A 6,864-nucleotide genomic window follows, 5' to 3' on the forward strand; every position below is an offset into this window, starting at 1 on the left:
TCATATTATTAATAATATTCAAAAAGACGCACTTCCCCATTTCGAGGATTCCGATTTGCTCCAGTGCTAATTAATATTCATGAGCTGAGACACTTTCGCATTTTCACGGATATATTATTAAAAAACATGCATTGGTGACTTATTAAGGGGAGAGACACGGCAGGCAAAAATGCTATTTTTTCATACAACTATCAATTTTTTTTCAGACTAGTGAAAAGAAAAAAAAAATACTGTTAAGTGTTTCTTTTATAGCACTTTATCTATTTGTGCTAATATATTTCAACTACATTGCATTTTTTAAAGGCTGTTTTCTCAAAAAGAGTTTTTTCTCCTACACTGAGCCATAAATCTCCACTTCAGTAGCACTTAAACACACCAAACTTTACATTTCTGAAGGTTTTAGGGATTTGTAAGTATATTACTTGCTTGATTTATACATTTTATTCCCCCAAAAATGGTAAAAAAAATATAGTGTTTCCTGTCTGTTCTAATTTTTTTCTGAATTATGACGAAATGAGATACTCAAAATTCCCTCTGTAAAAACTTTTGACTCTAATATGTAAAAAAAATTACAATTTTGAAACTGACTTCATTCAGTGTTTAGATTTTTGTACTAGAAATGTATGCAAATTAGCACATGTCATTAAATAATGCCGTGTTTGCATATTTAAAACTTGTAATACAAAAAATGTTCAATGTAATACAAAAAATTTATACATAGAAAATTAACAATGCAATCAATCAACTGGGTAAGTAAGGTGATAACTATTCATTAATTTTTTTTTTTTTCCCTATTTACCCGCAGTGTCTCGCCTTAAAAGTAATCATTTTGGAACAAATTAATTTTCTATGTGAAAAATCACTTGAAATATGAGAAAAAGTTTGTATGCACAGTTTTTGTAAGGATGCCAGACATCTGGATGCATTATAGCTTATATGTATGGCTTTTGGAGAACTTTATTAGGCCTGCATTTGGTTAATGAGGGCAAAAACACCTATATGAAGAGTTCATTTGCAAAAACAAAAAACTTGATTTTTTTTTAACTTTCATAAATAATGTTTTTAATTGTGTTATCGTGTTTTTATTGTGGTAGTTAGTTGTTTTTTTTATTTTTATTATTGCTCAAAAAGTTTGGGATCAGTATGATTTTTAATGCTTTTTAAATAAGACTTTTCTGCTCATCAAGGCTGCATTTATTTGATTAAAAATACAGAAAAAGTCTTTAATATTGTGAAATGTTAATGCAATTTAAAATAGTGTTTTTGTATTTTAATATACTTTAAAATATAATTTATTCCTGTGATGCAAAGCTGAATTTTTTGCATCATTACTCCAGTATTCAGTGTCACATGATCCTTCAGAAATCATTCTAATATTCTGATTTATTTTCAGTGTTATAAACAGTGTTTTTATTTTTTGGAACCTGTAATACTTTTTTTCAGGATTCTTTGATAAATAAAATGGTAAAAAGAACAGCATTTATTTAAAATAGAAAACTTTTGTAACAATGAACACCTCGTTCAAAGTTTGGGGTCAGTAAATGTATTCTTTCTTTCTTTCTTTGAAAGAAATTAATACTTTTATTCAGCAAGGATGTGTTAAATTGATAAAAAGTGATAGTAAAGACTTATATTGTTAAAAAATGCTGCTCTTTTCAACTTTTTATTCATCAAAGAATCCTAAAAAAAGTATCAAAGGTTCCAAAAAAAACATTAAGCAGCACAACTGTTTCCAACATTGATAATAAAAGTAATAAATCAGTATATTAGAATGATTTCTAAAGGATCATGTGACACTGAAGACTGGAGTATTCGCTGATGAAAATTCAGGTTTGGAACACAAAATAAATTATATTTTAAAGTATATTAAAATAAAAACTGTTATTTTGAATTGCAATAACATTTTAGAATTTTATTTTTTTGTATTTTTGATTAAATAAATGTAACTGTGATGAGCATAAGAGATAAAAAAAAAACATTAAAAATCTTACTGATCCCATACATTGAGCGGCAAAATATATATGTGTGTGTGTGTGTGTGTGTGTGTGTGTGTGTGTGTGTGTGTGTGTGTGCCCTCATTAAAACCAAATGTAATAAAGTTCTCCAAAAGCTATACATATACTAGGCTATAATACATCCAGATGTCTGGCATCCTTACAAAAACTGTACCACACAAACATATGCTTGTAATAATCATGTATTGTATATCAGCCACAAATCGACATACATTTTATTAGTGCACAACCGCAGCTGTTTTTTCTTAATTTTTGATAATTTCTTTGTTTTCAATTTCAAAGTGCAATAAGCTTGTTTATATTCATATTTTAATTACATCTTGCATCCCAGCATGTTTTATTGTTGTGTCAGAACTCATTTTGTGACGTAATATAGATTAAATGTGACCCTGGACAACAAAACCAGTCATAAGGGTAAATCTTTTACAAAATTGAGATTTATAAATAATCAGAAAACTAAATAAATGAGCTTTCCATTGATGTGTGGTTCGTTAGTATAGGACAATATTGGGCTGTGATACAACTATTTGAAAATCTGGAATCTGAGGGTGCAAAAAATCTAAATATTGTAACATTGTAACATTTGTAAATGTTACTACATGTTTCGTAACGTTCTGAGAACATTCAAAAGTAACGTTCATATTCACCTTTTTCTTTAACGCAGAAATAATGGATGAGACATTCATTATCCACTATAGTAAAATATAATCTGAAAACTGGATAAATAAGCTTTTCATTGATGTATTATGGTTTGTTAGTATAGGACAATATTGGGCTGTGATACAACTATTTGAAAATCTGCAATCGGAGGGTGCAAAAAATCTAAATATTGAGAAAAACACCTTAAAAGTTGTTCAAATGAAGTTCCTAGCAATGCATATTACTAATCAAAAATTAAGTTTTGATACATTCACAGCAGTATCTAGAAATATCTTCATGGAATATGATCTTTACTTAATATCCTAATGATTTTTGGCATTAAAAGAATAATTGATAATTTTGACTCGTACAATGTATTTTTGGCTATTGCTACAAATATACTGTTTTACTTATGACTGTTTTTGTGGTCCAGGGTCATAGTGTAAATTAAAAGCCAACCCTGACTCATTGTGAGCAGGTGTATATTCTGCCCTCTAGTGTTCGTGTAAATCTATTACAGGCTTTAAAGCAAAGCAGCCCAATAATGACCTTTGTAATGTGAAACTCTCTTTGTCTGTGTGTGTTTATGTGTATGTGGGTGTGTCTTTTGGTGTGTTTTTTGCTTTTCCTAAACAGCGTTGTCATTGTTTTATATTTATGTTACATATTAACATAAATAGGATTTCATAGTGTAAAAAACAGAGGAATTAAAAAGGTTCCACATTGAAATCTTTGACTTATTATGGTTTCAAACATTGTGGTGCTTTGGAAAGCTAAGGGCAGCCGAGGGAAATTCTAAGAAATGGTGTTTCCCTCCCTTATCTGGAAACAGGTGACGTTTAGGTGTCGTAACCTGACGTAAACGTGACCAGTTCTTCCACTGCTGTTCCCACATGCTAAAGCCAAACCCATTCGACTCCTTTATTCCTATCCATGAATGAGTGAGAGGCCGGGACAGACGTGAGTCACATGACTCAGGGGGAAGAGGAGCGTCTGTCGTTTTCATGCAAATGTTTTGTTTGTTTATGCTGGACAAGCGCCACGTTCTCAAGCTTTTCAACTCAATGTCATGGATGGCATTAGTCATCAACTGTCCTTCAAATTCATGATGCATAAGAGGCTTTCTCTGTTGTTTTATACTATATGGATCTGCCACATGAACCAGTTTTGCATTAAAATCAAATAAGTTTGCCATTAGGTATAGAAATATTAGGCTATAACATGTCTGGCATCCGTACAAAAACTGGAAACCATAGCTTTCAGCTAAAATTTTCCAGATTGAAAGAGTTTGTTTTCACAATTTGAAAAGTTTATACAAAGGCACCCAGTGAACAGGAAACATTTGTAACATTGTAACATTTGTAAATATTACTATGTTTCAGAACGTTCATACGTATCTACCTTTTTCTTCAATGCGAAAGTAATGAGCGAGACTTCCGGTTCAATATCTGCTATAGAGAAATAAGGAGAGAATAACAACGTGTAAACGGTAATACAAACTACAAACTATCATGTTTATAATTAAAATAATGCATTCAAATAATATGGTATATACCAATTTGCAATATCAAGCATAAACAAGCTGTTTTGTACAGCTAAAAATAGCTAGACGCAAAGGCAAACCCAAAATTGACAAATTGCCACGCCCATACTTATGTGAAAAAAGGTGGATAGCCAAGGGAAAAAAAACATTTGTAATACATTAAAAAACTGGGTTTTGACATTTAGAGAACCTATAGATTATATGAATGTGTGTGTTTATTGGCTGCTACAGACTAAAAGTAACAACTTTTGGAAAAACTAAAAACCTAGCAAAATACTACTGAATTAGTACTTGAGTAAGGAATGTTAAAACGCCATGGTAACAACTCACAATAGCCAACAGAATCAATATTCAAACTGTTACAGTTTGTCTCTCATAAAAAGTTGCAAAGTAATGCAATTAGTTACTTTTCCGTGGACCAACGCAACATTGTAATGCATTACTTCTCATAAAAAGTAACAAAGTAATACAATTAGTTACTTTTTTGTGGAATAATGCAACTTTAATATACATTACTTCTCATAAAAATTAACAAAGTAATGCAATAAGTTACTTTTTTATGGAATAATGCAATATGTAATGCATTACTTCTCATAAAAAGTAACAAAGTAATACAATTAGTTACTTTTTTGTGGAATAATGCAACATTAATATACATTACTTCTCATAAAAATTAACAAAGTAATGCAACAAGTTACTTTTTTATGGAATAATGCAATATGTAATGCATTACTTCTCATAAAAAGTAACAAAGTAATGCAATTAGTTACTTTTTTGTGGAATAATGCAACATTAATATACATTACTTCTCATAAAAATTAACAAAGTAATGCAATAAGTTACTTTTTTATGGAATAATGCAATATGTAATGCATTACTTCTCATAAAAAGTAACAAAGTAATACAATTAGTTACTTTTTTATGGAGTAACGCAACATTAAAGTGCATTGTAATGTAACATTGTAATGCATTCCCTTATGAAAATTAACCATGGTTTTATCATAGTAAAATTGTAGTAACCATTTGTATAAACACAGTTCTACTACAAATACCATGAATAAACTATAATTAGTTACCATGGTTTAACTGTTTTGGTTGTATTAGTAAAACCATGGTTAATTTTCGCAAGGGTACTTTTCATAAAAAGTAACAAAGTAGCGCAATCAGTTACTTTTATGGAGTAATGCAACATTGTAATGCATTACTTGTAAAAAAGTAACAAAGTAATGAAGTTAGTTATTTTTTTATGGAGTAACGCAACATTAAAATGCTATACTTTTCATAAAAAGTAACAAAGTAATGCAATTAGCTACTTTTTGTGCAATAACACAACATTGTAATGCATTACTTCTCATAAAAATGAACAAAATAATGCAATTAGTTACTTTTTTGTGGAATAACGCAACATTGTAATGCATTACTTGCATTACTTCTCATAAAAAGTAACAAAGTAATGCAATTAGTTACTTTTTATGGAGTAACACAACATTAAAGTGCATTACTTCTCATAAAAATTAACAAAGTAATGCAATTAGTTACGTTTTATGGGGTAATGCGACATTAAAATGCTTTACTTTTCATAAAAAAGTAACAAAGTAATACAATAAGTTACTTTTTTGTGAAATAATGCAACACTGTAATGCATTCCCTTACAAAAATTAACTATTTTTAATCATAGTAAAATTGTAGTAACCATGTTTTTTTGGCATATTGACAACCATTTGTAAAAACACAGTTTTACTACAAATACCATGAATAAACTATGGTTAGTGTAGCAAAATCTGTAGTTACCATGGTTTAACTATTTTGGTTGTATTTGTAGTAAAACAATGGTAAATTTTTGCAAGGCTTCTTTTCATTAATGCAATCAGTCACTTTTATGGAGTAACGCAACATTGTAACATTACTTTTCTTTAAAATTAACAAAGTAATGCAATTAGTTACTTTTTATGGAGTAATGCAATATTAAAGTGCATTGCTTTTCATAAAAAGTAACAAAGCTTAACCATTTTTTTTTGCCGCACAGACAACCATTTGTATAAACACAGTTTTACTACAAATACCATGGTTAAACTCTAGTTAGTGTAGCAAAATCTGTAGTTACCATGGTTTAACTATAGTAACCATGGTTTTTTGGTTGTATTTGTAGTAAAACCCTGGTTAATTTTCACAAGAATACAAGTAACGCAATCAGTTACTTATTATGGAGTAACGCAACATTGTAATGCATTACTTCTAAAAAGTAACAAAGCAATGCAATTAGTTACTTTTTTATGGAGTAAAGCAACATTGTAATACATTACTTGTCATTAAAATTAACAAAGTAATCCAATTGATTACTTTTTTGTGGAACAATGCAACATTAAAATGCATTACTGTTCATAAAAAGTAACAAAGCTTTACCATGTTTTTTAGCCGCACAGACAACCATTTGTATAAACACAGTTTTACTTCAAATACCATGGTTAAACTATAGTTAGTGTAGCAAAATCTGTACTTACCATGGTTTAACTATAGTAACCATGGTTTTTTGGTTGTATTTGTAGTAAAACCATGGTTAATTTTCACAAGAATACAAGTAATGCAATCAGTTACTTTTTATGGAGTAAAGTAACATTGTAATGCATTACTTCTAAAAAGTAACAAAGCAATGAAGTTAGTTACCTT

This window comes from Garra rufa, chromosome 22, assembly GCF_049309525.1.
Source record: "Garra rufa chromosome 22, GarRuf1.0, whole genome shotgun sequence".
Lineage (NCBI taxonomy): Eukaryota > Metazoa > Chordata > Actinopteri > Cypriniformes > Cyprinidae > Garra > Garra rufa.